The sequence below is a fragment of the Ranitomeya imitator genome, chromosome 5 (genome assembly GCF_032444005.1).
Source record: "Ranitomeya imitator isolate aRanImi1 chromosome 5, aRanImi1.pri, whole genome shotgun sequence".
Taxonomy (NCBI): Eukaryota; Metazoa; Chordata; class Amphibia; order Anura; family Dendrobatidae; genus Ranitomeya; species Ranitomeya imitator.
In genome coordinates this window covers 200,198,304-200,215,025 of record NC_091286.1, presented here as the reverse complement: position 1 = coordinate 200,215,025, position 16,722 = coordinate 200,198,304, and the positions used below count along the sequence as shown (strand labels likewise).

Genomic DNA, 16,722 nt, shown 5'->3' with positions numbered 1-16,722 from the left:
CTGAGGGGTTGTCAGAGGCTACAGGGAAAAGACTTGCTTTGCTGGAGATATCACGGTCCTGGACATTTAGCAGCTCACTGTCCCTTTTCCTCCGAAAAGATGGACTGTAGACTGCTCCTACTGTGACAACCCCACAGTGTGGACTTTCAGCCTGGTGAGGGGCCGCAGGCATGTCCCGTGTCAATAAATGGGGTGCTGATGACAAGTCTCTTCGACTCAGGGAGTTTGGTGACCCTGGTAAGGGCCACACTTCCCCATCAGTTAATCCCAGGGAAACACGTGGGTGTACGCTGTATCCACGGAGATGCCAAGGACTATCCTGTCACCAGAGTGTTGGTTAAATCAAGCTGGGGTATGGAGTCCAATGAGGTCAGGGTGGTCAAAGGTTTGCTGCACCCTTTGATAATTGAGAGGGACTTCAGTCTTTTCTGGGACTTATGGGGAAAGACGGAGGTATCAAAGGATGCAGACAGTAGCCAGCACAATTCTGTCGAAAGCCCATCACAGTTGGAGATGGATGAGTTCCCCTTGTGTGTCCTGGCTGGTGTTGAGGACGAGATGGTGGCCAGTGAAACTGAAATTCCGGAACTGGGGGTTTCTGGTGGGAATTTTGGGACTGCCCAAATCCAGGACTTGACTTTGAAAAATGTATGAAAAAATGTGACGGTGATAAATGCGGTTGCTCAAGAGCCAGAGGCCGACACCAGGTTCCCGTACTTTGCTATATCTGGTCACTAAACAGAGAGGGGAAGTATAAGTGCAGCGATTAGTCTTGGAACCCTATAGACATAGGGTATTAGATCTGGCACAAACTCATGTCTTGGGGGGACCTAGATGTAGATAAGACCCAAGAATGAGTCCCTCAGAGGTTTTACTGGCCTGGGTGTTGTGATAGGCAATTCAGTATCACAATGGACATAGCGGTCAGAGCACATACTGTGATCTGACAATAACCCAAAATAATAGAACGAGCTCTGAGACGAGGGAACTCTGCAGACCGCAATCCCTAATCCTCTCCAAACAACACTAGAGGCAGCCGTGGATTGCGCCTAACTCTGCCTATGCAACTCGGCACAGCCTGAGAAACTAACTAGCCTGAAGATAGAAAATAAGCCTACCTTGCCTCAGAGAAATACCCCAAAGGAAAAGGCAGCCCCCCACAGGTTTACACAGTAAAATATTGATATTTGCAGATGATACAAAACTATGTAAAGCAGTTAATACAAGAGAAGATAGTATTCTGCTACAGATGGATCTGGATAAGTTGGAAACTTGGGCTGAAAGGTGGCAGATGAGGTTTAACAATGATAAATGTAAGTTTATACACATGGGAAGAAGGAATCAATGTCACCATTACACACTGAATGGGAAACCACTGGGTAAATCTGACAGGGAGAAGGACTTGGGGATCCTAGTTAATGATAAACTTACCTGGAGCAGCCAGTGCCAGGCAGCAGCTGCCAAGGCAAACAGGATCATGGGGTGCATTAAAAGAGGTCTGGATACACATGATGAGAGCATTATACTGCCTCTGTACAAATCCCTAGTTAGACCGCACATGGAGTACTGTGTCCAGTTTTGGGCACCGGTGCTCAGGAAGGATATAATGGAACTAGAGAGAGTACAAAGGAGGGCAACAAAATTAATAAAGGGGATGGGAGAACTACAATACCCAGATAGATTAGCGAAATTAGGATTATTTAGTCTAGAAAAAAGACGACTGAGGGGCGATCTAATAACCATGTATAAGTATATAAGGGGACAATACAAATATCTCGCTGAGGATCTGTTTATACCAAGGAAGGTGACGGGCACAAGGGGGCATTCTTTGCGTCTGGAGGAGAGAAGGTTTTTCCACCAACATAGAAGAGGATTCTTTACTGTTAGGGCAGTGAGAATCTGGAATTGCTTGCCTGAGGAGGTGGTGATGGCGAACTCAGTCGAGGGGTTCAAGAGAGGCCTGGATGTCTTCCTGGAGCAGAACAATATTGTATCATACAATTAGGTTCTGTAGAAGGACGTAGATCTGGGGATTTATTATGATGGAATATAGGCTGAACTGGATGGACAAATGTCTTTTTTCGGCCTTACTAACTATGTTACTATGTTACATATAATGACTGTGAGTTAAGATGAAAAGACAAACGTAGGGATGAAATAGATTCAGCAAAGTGAGGCCCGACTTTCTTAACAGAGCGAGGATAGGAAAGATAACTTTACGGTCTACACAAAACCCTAAAGAAAACCACGCAAAGGGGGCAAAAAGACCCTCCGTACCGAACTAACGGCACGGAGGTACACCCTTTGCGTCCCAGAGCTTCCAGCAAAACAATTAGACAAGCTGGACAGAAAAAATAGCAAACAAATAGCAAAGAAGAACTTACCTATGCAGAGCAGCAGGCCACAGGAATGATCCAGGGAAAAACAAGTCCAACACTGGAACATTGACAGGAAGCCAGGATCAAAGCATTAGGTGGAGTTAAGTAGAGAAGCACCTAACGACCTCACCAGATCCCCTGAGGGAGGAAACTCAGAAGCCGCAGTACCACTTTCCTCCACAAACGGAAGCTCCCAGAGAGAATCAGCCGAAGTACCACTTGTGACCACAGGAGGGAGCTCTGCCACAGAATTCACAACACCTGGGTGTCACAGGGGCATTGTTAATTTCTGCCCCTCCTATCCTATCCATCAGCTAACTGCCCCTTTATCCCACTTGCGTAGGTCCCTAGTTCCATTTCCCATAATTGAAGTCCCATTCGACCAAGTTGCCATGGACCTGGTCAGGCCCTTAGTTAAGTCTGCCAGGGGTCATCAATACATCCTCGTGGTAATGGACTACGCTACATGGTACCCTGGAAGCGGTACCCCTAAGAAACTCCTCCACATGGACTATAGCATGAGAGCTAGTCCATATTTTCTCCTGGATGGGCCTGCTGAAGAAGATCCTGATGGACCAGGGGACACCGTTTATATCCAAGGTAATGAGGGAGTTGTGCAACACCCTCCAGATTACCCAATTTAGGCCATCGGTGTACCATCCGCAGACAGACGGCCTGGTTGAGAGATTCAATAAGACTTTGCGGACCATGCTGAAGAAGGTCATGGAGAAGGATGTTCAAGATTGGGATTGCCTCCTACCAAACCTACTGTTCTCCATCAGGGAAGTCCCACAGGCCTCTATGGGGTTCTCATCGTTCGATCTGTCCCCAGGGACTTCTAGATATTGCACTGGAGACTTGGGAAGCAGAAGTTTCACCTCATCGGAGCATCATCCAGCATGTGGCCCAAATGCAGGGCCGAATCACAAGGGTGATGCCAATTGTGAAGGAGAGTTTCCTTCAAGCACAAGAAGCCCAGGCGAGGGTCTACAATCGGGCCGTGAGGTTGAGACAGTTTAGCCCTGGGGACCAAGTGTTCTTGTTAATCCCCACCATGGAAAGTAAATTCCTGGCCAAGTGGCTAGGACCATACAAGGTGGTCGAGAAGTTGAGTTATGTCTACTATAAGGTCCACCAACCAGGGAGAAGGAAACTGTACCAAGTGTACCACATTAACCTGCTGAAACCGTGGTGAGACAGGGATCCGATAGAAGCACCAAGGGTCCCATCCTGAAGCCGATGTCGAGGATATGACAGTAGCAGAGACACTGTCGCCGGCTCAGAAACACAGTGCTATGAGCTGCTTTAGTGGAACCGAGACCTGTTTTCGTAGTTACCAGGATGTATGCAGGTGGTGGACTACTTGATCCTGACTGAACCATGTGTGAGGGTGAACCAAAGACCGTATCGGATTTCTGAACCTCGCCGTGAGGTAATCTCCCAGGAGGTAAAGAGAATGTTGAGCCTGAGTGTCATCGAGGAGTCAAAGAGCGGCTGTTACCTATTGTCCTGGTGCTGAAGCCGAATGGAGCCGATGAGTATCCAATGCCCTGTGTAGATGAGTTTATTGAGAGGTTAGGGTCAGCCAGGTACATCAGCACCCTGGATGTAATGAAAGGGTACTGGCAAATTCTCCTGTCTCCAAATGCCAAGGAGAAGACTGCCTTTTCTACACCTGACAGGTGCTTTCAATATATAGTAACGTGACATGATGCTAAACATGTAACATGATTCAATAAGATACTAGTAACGTGAGATGATGCTAAACATGTAACATAACTCAATAAGAGTTATGGAGGTGCCATACTTGTCATTTTTTGAAATAGGGTGCCAACCTCTGCTGTGAGGCAGGGACAGGATAGGGTCAGAAAAACTATTGGCCCCTAATCTTTAATCAGATTACTTCGTTATCCTCCTCCCTCCCAGTGGTCCACATTCAACCATTGTATTAAGGCTTTTTCACCCTTTTCCCACAGGGTTTACTAACGGTTAGAAGGGACAGTGAGCGGGAGTGCCATTGTGCAGGATTAATGGCGCCAACCTCCGCAGCCATGTAGGGTGTTCTTGATTTTTAGAATAGGGCCAGGCACCAGCCTTGGCCTTTTCTATTTAGTATTTTTTTTTGTCTTTTGGTGATAGTATTGTGTTTTGTGTGCACCAGTATTTTAGTTTATATTAATAAAGGTTATACATTTTTTATATAGCACAGTTTTTTTTCTATGAAACTAAACATGTAACGTGTCTCAATAAGATACTAGTAACGTGAGATGATGCTAAACATGTAACATAACTCAATAAGAGTTATGGGGGTGCCATACTTGTCATTTTTTGAAATAGGGTGCCAACCTCTGCTGTGAGGCAGGGACAGGATAGGGTCAGAAAAACTATTGGCCCCTAATCTTTAATCAGATTACTTCGTTATCCTCCTCCCTCCCCAGTGGTCCACATTCAACCATTGTATTAAGGCTTTTTCACCCTTTTCCCACAGGGTTTACTAAGGGTTAGAAGGGACAGTGAGCGGGAATGCCATTGTGCAGGATTAATGGCGCCAACCTCCGCAGCCATGTAGGGTGTTCTTGATTTTTAGAATAGGGCCAGGCACCAGCCTTGGCCTTTTCTATTTAGTATTTTTTTTGTCTTTTGGTGATAGTATTGTGTTTTGTGTGCACCAGTATTTTAGTTTATATTAATAAAGGTTATACATTTTTTATATAGCACAGTTTTTTTCTATGAAACTAAGCATGTAACGTGTCTCAATAAGATACTAGTAACGTGAAATGATGCTAAACATGTAACATGAATGAAAAGGATAGTAGTAACATAACATTTTGCTATACATGTAACATGACTCAAGATGTCAAGATGCCCCTGAAACCCACCCCCCTGCTCCCTCTCTCTGGAGCACTCTGGAATTCCCGCTCAATCTGCAATAAGCTTCATGTGATTCATGACCTTTTTCTCTCTCACAAGTTTGCCTTCCTTGGCCTCAAAGAAACATGACTAACACCCTCTGACACCGCCTCCCCTGATGTGCTGTGTTATGGTGGCCTTCACTTCACCTACACCCCTCGTCCTGGCAACAGACATGGGGGAGGAGTGGGTCTTCTCCTTTCTTCTAACTGCTCCTTTAGCCCAATCCCACCTCTACCCTCCCTTACCCTCCCCTCTTTTGAAGTCCACTCTGTCCGCATCTACTCTCCCTCCAACCTCCAAGTGGCCATCATATACCGACCTTCAGGTCCGGCCACTGCCTTTATTGACCAATTCTCCACCTGGCTTCTTCACTTTCTCTCTGCTGACATTCCCACCATCATTATGGGTGACTTCAACATCCCCACTGATACCCCTCAGTCAACAGCCTCCAAATTTCTGTCCCTTACTTCATCGTTTGGACTTACTCAATAGCCACCCACACAGACGGATATACCCTATACCTGGTCTTCACCCGTCTCTGCTTTCTATCTAACTTCAACACCTCCCCACTCCCTCTATCCGACCACCATCTGCTCACTTTCTCATCCCTGTCCTCCTCACCGGTCACCCATGTCCTGCAACATGCGCACCACCGCAGAAACCTTTCACACCTAGACTCCCACACGCTCTCTGTCTCTATCCTACCACTGACATCCGTATCCTCACTCCACAACACAGACACTGCCACTGCTTTCTACAATGCCACTCTCGCATCAGCTAATGACACGGTCGCCCCTCTCGTTCATGGCGGAGTGCGACGTATCAATAGACAATCCTGGCACAATAACACCACTAAAGAGCTCCGGCAACTGTCCAGGGTTGCAGAGCGGCATTGGAAGAAAACACATTCGCAAGACGACTTCACTGCATTCAAACAGGCAACACTATCTTTTAAATCTGCTCTCACCTCTGCTAAACAGGCCTACTTCACAACCCTCGTATCCTCCCTATCCTATAACCCCAAACAGTTATTCAAAACCTATAACTCCCTCCTCCACCCCCCACTGCCCCCTCCAACCTATCTCATCTCTGCTGAGAACTTTGCCGCTCACTTTAAAAATAAGACCGTCCAAACAAGGCAAGTCTTCATTGTTCAATCACCACAACCCCTTTGTATACCTGACCAATGCCCAAACCTCATAACCTCCTTCTCCAAGATCACTGAAGGGGGGTTTAATTGTCTCCTCTCCAAATCGCACCTCACCACCTGTGCGCTTGACTCCATCCCATCCCACCTCCTCCCCAACCTCACCACCACTCTTATCCTATCCCTAACCCACCTCTTCAACCTATCACTAACTTCTGGCACCTTCCCTTCTGCTTTCAAACATGCCACAATCACACCTATCCTTAAAAATCCAACCCTCGACCCAATGTCCAGCTATCACCCAATATCGCTGCTCACATTTGCTTCCAAACTCCCGGAGCAGCACGTCCATGCTGAATTTTCCTCCTACCTCTCATCTAACTTGCTCTTTGACAATCTACAATCTGGTTTCTGCCCCATCACTCAACTGACACAGCACTGACCAAAATCACTAATGACCTACTTACAGCCAAAGCTAACGGACAATACTCTTCTCCTCCTTCTAGATCTGTCCTCTGCTTTTGACACAGTTGACCACTGCCTCCTACTACAGATCCTCTCCTCCTTTGGCATCAAAGACCTCGCCCTATCCTGGATCTCCTCATACTTTTCCAACCACACATTCAGCGTCTCCCACTCCCACACTACCTCCTCATCCCACCCTCTCTCTGTTGGAGCCCCCAAGGCTCTGTTCTAGGACCTCTACTCTTCTCAATCCACACACTTGGCGTGGGACAACTCATAAAGTCCCATGGATTCCAGTACCACCTTTATGCTGATGACACTCAGATCTACCTTTCTTGCCCGGACGTCACTGCTCTGCTGTACAGAATCCCGGAGTGTCTATCAGCCATATCCTCCTTCTCCTCTCACTTCCTCAAACTCAATGTGGACAAATATGAACTCATCATCTTTCCTCTATCTCATAGATCTTCCATACCTGACCTATCTATCGCAATTAACGACATCACGCTTTCCCTCATACCAGAAGAACCCTTGACTCTGCCCTGTCCTTCAAACCGCACATCCAAGCTCTTTCCACCTCCTGTCGCCTCCAGCTCAAAAATATCTCCAGAATCTGTCCTTTCCTCAACCGTCAATCTACTAAAATGCTTGTGCATGCCCTTATCATCTCCCTCCTTGACTACTGCAACATCCTTTTCTGTGGTCTCCCTGCTAACACCTTTGCACCTCTCCAGTCCATCCTTAACTCTGTTGCCCGACTAATTCATCTCTCTCCTTGCTACTCCTCCGCTTCCCCCCTCTGCAAATCTCTTCACTGGCTCCCATTCCCTCAGCGTATCCAGTTCAAATTACTTATACTGACCTACAAAGCCATACATAACCAGTCTCCTCCATATATCTCTGAACTAATCTCACGATATCTTCCCTCATGTAATCTCCAGTCCTCCCAAGACCGCCTTCTTTCTTCCATACTTATCCACTCCTCACCCAACCATCTCCAAGACTTCTCCAGAATATCCCCCATCCTCTGGAATTCTTTGCCCCAACACATCCGACTATCAACCACATTTTGATCCTTCAGGCAGAACCTGAAAACCCCCCCCTCAGGAAAGCTTACAGCCTGCACTGACCCCGCTGCCTCCTTACCACTACTGAAGCTACCGCCTCACCAACACCGGAGCTCCTACAACCCTCAACCTATTGCCTTTATTCCCACCATCCTGTAGAATGTAAGCCCACAAGGGCAGGGTCATCACCCCTCTGTATCAGACTGTAATTGTTAGTTTGCTTATTGTAAGTGATATCTGTAATTTGTATGTAACCCCTTCTCATGTACAGCACCATGGAATCAATGGTGCTATATAAATAAATAATAATAAACATGTAACAACTCAATAAGATACTAGTAACGCAACATGATGCTAAACATGTAACATGATTCAATAAGATACTAGTAACGTAACATGATGATAAACATGTGACATGACTCAATAAGATACTAGTAACGTAACATGACACTAAACACGTAGCATGATTCAATAAGATACTAGTACCATAACATGATACTAAACATGTAGCATGACTCAACAGGATACTAGTAATGTAAAATTATACTAAACAAGTAACATGACTCAATAAGATATTAGTAACGTAACATGATACTAAATGTTTAGCGTGGTTCAATAAGATATTAGTAACGTGACATGATACTGAACATGCAACATAACTCAGCAGGATACCAATAATACCCATATCCACTTTCGGGGTACAAAAAGCCAGAAGACATAAATAAAATAAGTACTACAAAAAAGCTGCCAGCTATGTTAGGTATAATATCAACAAGGGTAAAAAAATGTAATTCTAAACCGCAGTGAGAAACAAAGGCATATTTATATAAATATGCATATATTCTATTCTCTCCTTTAGCGATCTGGTAAGCGTGTTTTGGTACAACAGCTTCTTTACTCATCTATTGTAACATTTACCTTCAGCATTGTTCTTTGTACATGTTTTCCTATCTTATATTATATGATGACGGGACAGGCTCCTCCATAATAGGCAGAATATATATGAGGCTTGTACACATATATGCATATCTTTTCATACAGATTTTAGCTACCATAATTATTATAATGTAGGCAAACACCCTACAATCAGGGCACCTAGTGGGCTGCTTCACAATTCCATGTCAATTTACATGGAAGTATCAACTGAAAAATAACTAAAGGTACCGTCACACTAAGCGACGCTGCAGCGATACCGACAACGATGTCGATCGCTGCAGCGTCGCTGTTTGGTCGCTGGAGAGCTGTCACACAGACAGCTCTCCAGCGACCAACGATGCTGAAGTCCCTGGGTAACCAGGGTAAACATCGGGTTACTAAGCGCAGGGCCGCGCTTAGTAACCCGATGTTTACCCTGGTTACCATTGTAAAAGTAAAAAAAAAAAACAGTACATACTTACATTCCCGGTGTCTGGTCATCTCCCTCGCCTTCAGCTTCCCGCACTGACTGAGCGCCGACCGTAAAATACAGCGGTGACGTCACCGCTGCACAGCGTGCTTTACGGCCGGCCGGCGCTCACCAGTCAGTGCGGGAAGCTGACGGCGGGGGACATGACCAGACACCGGGAATGTAAGTATGTAGTGTTTGTTTTTTTTACATTTACAACGGTAACCAGGGTAAACATCGGGTTACTAAGCGCGGCCCTGCGCTTAGTAACCCGATGTTTACCCTGGTTACCAGTGACAACATCGCTGAATCGGCGTCGCACACGCCGATTCAGCGATGTTAGCGGGAGATCCAGCGACAAAATAAAGTGCTGGACTTTCCCCAGCGACCAACGATCTCCCAGCAGGGGCCTGATCGTTGGTCACTGTCACACATAACGATTTTGTTAACGATATCGTTGCTACGTCACAAAAAGCAACGATATCGTTAACGATATCGTTCGGTGTGACGGTACCTTAAGGGTCCATTTACACAGACCGACTGCGCTAAACAACTGTCGGTTGGTAAAATTTAACTGATTGGCCATCATTTATTAACCTGTTTACATAGGCAGACAAAAGTAAATATTGTGCACTGAGCTAACCATAATAGATTGCTCTGAACACCAAGGCTGCCATAGTTCTCGGCACAGTGAGTCCTTTTTACATAGGACAATTCACCGCTGAGAACAATGATCTTTTCCGTTTGTCTCGTTCATCAGGAGATCATCAGCCTGTTTACACTGAAAGATGGTCATAAAATGAATATTTTTAAGAACACTCATTCACGATTATTTATCAGTGTAAATGCAGATCAAGCCAACACAATACTATGAAACATTAAACCTGCTTAAGACATTGGAAAACACAATAATGCCAAAGCTGGCCATATATTTTACAAGTCTGGGAGGAGTGTAAACTAAGATTTTTTGTTAAGCTATTACTGCTTTCTGTTCTACCAGATACATATGTAAATGTGTTTTTCACACTTGCAGGCACATGTCCCTACAGCCAGAAAGTGATCTGCACAAACCTGCTTTGTTCATCCTATTCTCTCTTATGGACATGTGGCAGCTGCAGTCTATCACTATCCATAGTGGACATGATTGGTTGCAGCATTGGTTGCACCACTGAAAGGAGAACTGAGGCTAGCGTGTATCTAGGGCTCAGTTACAAAAGAAGTTGCTGCCTTCAGAAAGGTGACTATGCTTTATTTTTATTAGAGTCCACTGAATGCTATAACAAAAAATTAGAGATGGAAAACCCATGTAATTAAAAAAAAAAACTTTTTGCAAGAGGTTAAAAGACAAAATAATGATCAAGTTCACGAAGCAAGTCAAGTATTAACTTGTATAGTAACATAGCTTTAACTTTTTCACATTAATGTTCAGTAACCTTCAAGCAATATGGAACCAATGAAGTTCATTAGCACCCTTCTAACAGTGTTATTCTCTTTTATGGCTATCTGGCCTCTTGAACCCTAGGTCACTAGCTACACCTTCCACCTGGGTACTGGGTGAATAGTATTCAATGCATTTCTGTGACTATTCCAAACTATTTGAATATCTATCAAACTGTCAGTTGTCAGTACAATATTATTTCAACACATAATAGTTAAGTAAAATAATCTAGTTACATTTAAAAAAAAAAACAGCCACATTAATTTAATATCACTGATGTAGTAAATATGTAAAAGCATAACATAGACCAAAAAGAAAGGAAAGAAGCACTCACTTTTACTCCAGAATGGATTCTTGGTTAGGATATTGCACGTGAATTAATGATTGGCAGTTTTCAAAAAATATGTATTGCTCTGTCAGACACAAGCTCAGTTCTGCATCATGAAGTCAGCTTTTATAGTCAAAGCATTGTGACGCACACCTTTAAATTATAGCAATATATGCTCTAGGTTACACCTTTCCTTGTCTCAGTCAACACTTTCTTGGAAAGCTGCTTCACACTACTTCAACTCATGTAAGCATACCTTCAATCGTGTATAATTGCTAGCATTTATGTATCATATTTCATCTCATGTGAATAGAAGATCTCTGTAAATCTATTCAAATTATAAAAAATATATTATAAAAAATGCCAAAAAAAAAAAAAAACACATAGCTGTAAAAGAGACACCTTTGAACTAATATCCACTTACAGGTTTCCTTTGTCTGGTGGTTTTTCACGTGACCGCATTATTCAGCAGTGAGTCTTAATTGATGTCTTCATCTTCCTGACAGTCATCAGTCTCTTACATCCCTTTCTTATGTCTTGATTAAATCTGTATTATATCTTCCTTTGCTCTCTTTTGCTTTCTCCTTTCATCGTGGATCGCCCCCAGACACAGGGCCACGCGTTTCGGTACCGGGCCTCTCTGGTTCGGTTCTGCGGCTGTCACGGTGGCGAGACCCGGTCCGCGACCCTGCTAAGGGGCGTCCAATGAAAGTAGTAGAACAGTCTGTCAGGGGTTCGTGACGCCACCTGTGGTGTTCGGTCAGGGTGACCGACGCTGCTATGGGGTCCGCTGGGGTGATGGAATGGCAGCCGGATGGTATAACTTCCCACAGGTGAAGTATGTCCCCAGGGCTTCCCAGTGGTGTAGGTGGCGATGGTGTGAGGTGCAGTCAATAATTAGGACACCAGGTTGCAGTCTCTTTACCTCTTTACTGATGGCTTCAGGATCCTCAATCCAGAGTACGTTTAACAGGGCTCTCAGAGACCGGCCGGTCCGATGGGCACATCCAGAGTTTCCTTCACAGATGGAAATCGTTGCCTACCAATAGCGCCTGTGTGTTGTAGTCCTATCCTGCTGAGCATTCGGAATAGTCCTCACAACTGCTGTTCTCGTTCGTTCGTTCGTTCTCTACAGCTCTCTCTCTCATTCTTTGGTTCCAGATGTAACTAGTTTCTAACGTCCCCCAGGTATGTTATGGCTAGGACGCCACCTGTATGATGGGAAGGCTTGGAGGTCTTCTGTGACCCTAGAGACGCCCCTCTCCCAATGTTGCCCCCTATGTCTTCATAGGTGTAGTAAGGTAGACAGCCAACCTATGACTAGCTGTCCAGCGGAGTTTGAAGTAAGGCCTGAAGTCAGTTACTCCTACGGTGTTCCGGCCACCGACTACGTGCCTCAGTAAGATGTTGCCTCTCTCTATCTTGGCACGACTCTTACTGGCTCTCCTTTGTGCTTGATCTCGTTTACACGGTTCCACAATATCCTTCCCTTCGTGTCTCTTTCTTAGGATACCACCACAGGGTGTGCAGGCGCAGTTCTGTTACGTTCTGTTCTGTTCGCTAGGCACCTGCCAGGTTCCCACGCCCGACAGGGGCCCCCCTTTGCCTTCTCCCTGCAACACCCCCTGCCACGGGATGTTGCCTGGTTCCAACCCAGTCAGCTTCTGACTAACTTCCTCCTCAGCCCCTAGTTTTACCAGTGTGAGGAGTGGCCCAATAAATAAAGCCTTTTTCTCCCCCTAGTGGCCGGAGTGTGAAGTGTAATGTGTTCTGGTAATACCTGGTCAGGAGAACTCCTTAGTGCCATCAGACGTACTGCTACTCCCCTTAGCGGCAGAGTGCCATACTGCAACGACCAGGTCTCTGGGGCGCTGCACTCGCATAGAGTACTTTCGGATGGAGATACTGTACGCCATCTGCTGTATCCAAAGATTATGATTGCTACCCTGGTAGTTATGCCCATTACATATACAGTACAGACCAAAAGTTTGGACACATCTTCTCATTTAAAGATTTTTCTGTATTTCCATGACTATGAAAATCGTAAATTCACACTGAAGGCATTAAAACTATGAATTAACACATGTGGAATTATATACTTAACAAAAAAGTGTACAACAACTGAAAATATGTCTTATATTCTAGGTTCTTCAAAGTAGCCACCTTTTGCTATGATGACTGCTTTGCACACTCTTGGCATTCTCTTGATAAGCTTAAAGAGGTAGTCACCGGAAATGGTTTTCACTTCACAAGTGTGCCCTGTCAGGTTTAATAAGTGGGATTTCTTGCCTTATAAATGGAGTTGGGACCATCAGTTGTGTTGTGCAGAAGTCTGGTGGATACACAGCTGATAGTCCTACTGAATAGACTGTTAGAATTTGTATTATGGCAAGAAAAAAGCAGCTAAGTAAAGATAAACGAGTGGCTATTATTACTTTAATAAATGAAGGTCAGTCAGTCCAAAAAATTGGGAAAACTTTAAAAGTGTCCCCGAGTGCAGTGGCAAAAACCATCAAGCGCAACAAAGAAACTGGCTCACATGTGGACCGCCCCAGGAAAGGAAGACCAAGAGTCAACTCTGCTTCTGAGGATAAGTTTATCTGAGTCACCAGCCTCAGAAATGACCAGGTCAATGCCACACAGAGTTCTAGCAGCAGACACATCTCTAAAACAACTGTTAAGAGGAGACTTTGTGCAGCAGGCCTTCATGGTAAAATAGCTGCTAGGAAACCACTGCCGAGGACAGGCAACAAGCAGAAGAGACTTGTTTGGGCTAAAGAACGCAAGGAATGGACATTAGACCAGTGCAAATCTGTGCTTTGGTCTGATGAGTCCAAATTTGAGATATTTGGTTCCAACCACTGTGTCTCTGTGCGACACAGAAAAGGTGAACGGATGAACTCTACATGCCTGGTTCTCACCGTGAAGCATTGAGGATTTATTCAAAATTGAAGGCATACTGAACCAGCACGGCTACCACAGCATCTTGCAGCGGCATGCTATTCCATCCGATTTGCGTTTAGTTGGACCATCATTTATTTTTCAACATGACAATGGCCCCAAACACACCAGAGTGATGGGGTGCTACACCAGATGACCTGGCCTCCACAGTCACCACACCTGAACCCAGTCGAGATGGTTTGGGGTAAGCTGGACCGCAGAGTGAAGGCAAAAGGGCCAACAAGTGCTAAGCATCTCTGGGAACTCCTTCAAGATTGTTGGAAGACCATTTCCGGTGACTACCTCTTGAAGATCATCAAGAGAATGCCAAGAGTGTGCAAAGCAGTCATCAAAGCAAAATGTGGCTATTTTGAAGAACTTAGAATATAAGACATATTTTCAATTGTTGCACACTTTTTTGTTAAGTATATAATTCCACATGTGTTAATTCATAGTTTTGATGCCTTCAGTGTGAAAAATTATTATGGAGCAGAGAACAACCAATTTCCCTATACTATCTGTACATGACACCCACCTATCAGAGGCCAGCAGAATCAAGAGACATTGCAGACAGCACAATGAAGTGAAATAATTGCACCTGTGATGATGGGTGGAGGAAAAAGAGGGAGTTGCTTATCATGGCAGCAAGGACAGATGAATAGAAACGATACGTGCATGTTATACAATGTGTGTGAATGTGATGTAGAAATGGTGCAGTAGTACAGCACATGGTCACTTTTAGTAAAAGGACCAAAAATCGGAAAACAACCGATGCCCCGATAGAGAAAATGATAGCTATAGCAAAAAAGGGGGCTACTAATGAAAAAAAACTTTTAAAATCTAACTTTTATTCTTACAAGTTTAAAAACAACACACAACACATCATAACATACAAAATGATCAAAAGACCATGTAGCTATAAAAGTACCTTAAGGCTGAAAAGAAGAATAAATATTACTCCCTACAAACAGCTATGAACGGCACAGAAAGCAGTAGGTGAAAAGTGAACAGTAGGGTTGAGCGACCTTTACTTTTATAGGATCGGGTCGGGTTTCACGAAACCCGACTTTTGAAAAAGTCGGGTCGAGTGAAATCGGCCGATCCTATAAAAAAGTCGGGGTCGGACGAAACCCGAAACCCAATGCAGTGCATTGGGTTTCCATGGTTCCCAGGGTCTGAAGGAGCGGAAACTCTCCTTCAGGCCCTGCGATCCATATTTTAGTGTAAAATAAAGAATTAAAATAAAAAATATCACAATACTTACCCTCTGACGCGCCCTGGTACTAACCGGGAACCTTCCTTCCTTAGAATCAGCCTTCCAGGACCTTGCGGTGACGTCGCGGTGACGTCGCGGCTTGTGATTGGCCGCGCGGCCGCCCATGTGACCGCTCGCGCGGCCAATCACAAGCCGCGACGTCACCCGCGACGTCACCGAAGGTCCTGGAAGGGCTGATTCTTAGGAAGGAAGGCTGCCGGAAAGAAGCAGGGCGCGTCCGAGGGTGAGCCTCACCGCGACTTCACCGCAGGGTCCTGGAAGGCTGATTCTAAGGAAGGAAGGTTCCCGGTTAGTACCAGGGCGCGTCAGAGGGTAAGTATTGCGATATTTTTTATTTTAATTCTTTATTTTACACTTAAATCTGAATTCCGATACCAATTCCCGATATCTTAAACATATCGGGAATCGGTATCGGAATTCCGATTCTAGATTCAAAAGATCGCCGACTTCATGGCCGACCCCACACTGGGGTCGGGTCGGGTTTCATGAAACCCGACCTTGCCAAAAGTCGGCGACTTTTGAAAAATTTCGACCCGTTTCGCTCAACCCTAGTGAACAGCAGAAAAAAACTCTCAATTACCATAGTGGTCACATAAAACATAGAGCAAAAAATGTGATTCTATTTGCTTATAAGTAGACAACCCAAAAGTGGTATGAAGCTGTAGTCATAATCATGGAGATTCTTAAATAAATAGAACAATCTCACCCATAGATCACTTTCAACTCCTACATACACCCTATATTCCGCCCATCAGGACATGGAGACCAACACCATCTCCTATACTTAGTCCATTCATAAGGGCCATGCAAAGAAGCTTGAGACCACCAACCGACGCGTTTCTTCCCATATAGGGATTCATGAGGGGATCAAAAGTAGTTTATCAAGGAGGTCTCTCTTTGTGGAGAATGCTAAGCTGGTGTCAGTATCCACCCTTTAACAAGCCTTGGCACATAACTTAACCCCTTCGCACCAAGCCTTTTGTCACCTTCATGACTAAGCCACATTTTACAGTTCTGACCAGTGTCACTTTATGAGGTAATAACTCTGGAATGCTTCAATGAATCCCACTGATTCTCATAATGTTTTATCGTGACATATTGTACTTCATGATAGTGGTAACATTTGTTCGATATATGACTTGCATTTATTTGGGAAAAAAATGGAGATTTGGTAAAAAAAAAATGTGAACATTTTGCTATTTTCAAACTTTTAATTTTTATGCCCTTAAATCAGAGAGTTATGTCAAACAACATAGTTAATAAATAACATTTCCCACATGTCTACTTTACATTAGCACAATTTTTTAAACATATTTCTTTTATCAGGAAGTTATAAGGGTTAAAAGTTGATCAGTGGCTTCTCATTTTTCCAAGATAATTTACAAA

General features: G+C 44.5%; 1 protein-coding gene across 1 annotated transcript in view; it reads right to left on the bottom strand.

Annotated features, from left to right (window-relative positions):
• The window catches only part of LOC138681719 (protein unc-93 homolog A-like), a 106,201-nt gene extending 94,952 nt beyond the window's left edge, over positions 1 to 11,249 (bottom strand). Inside the window, exon 1 of the mRNA XM_069769504.1 lies at positions 11,127 to 11,249. The gene's annotated coding sequence lies outside the window, so the exon portion shown is untranslated. The remainder of the gene's footprint in view (positions 1 to 11,126) is intronic.
• Positions 11,250 to 16,722: the final 5,473 nt, after the last annotated feature.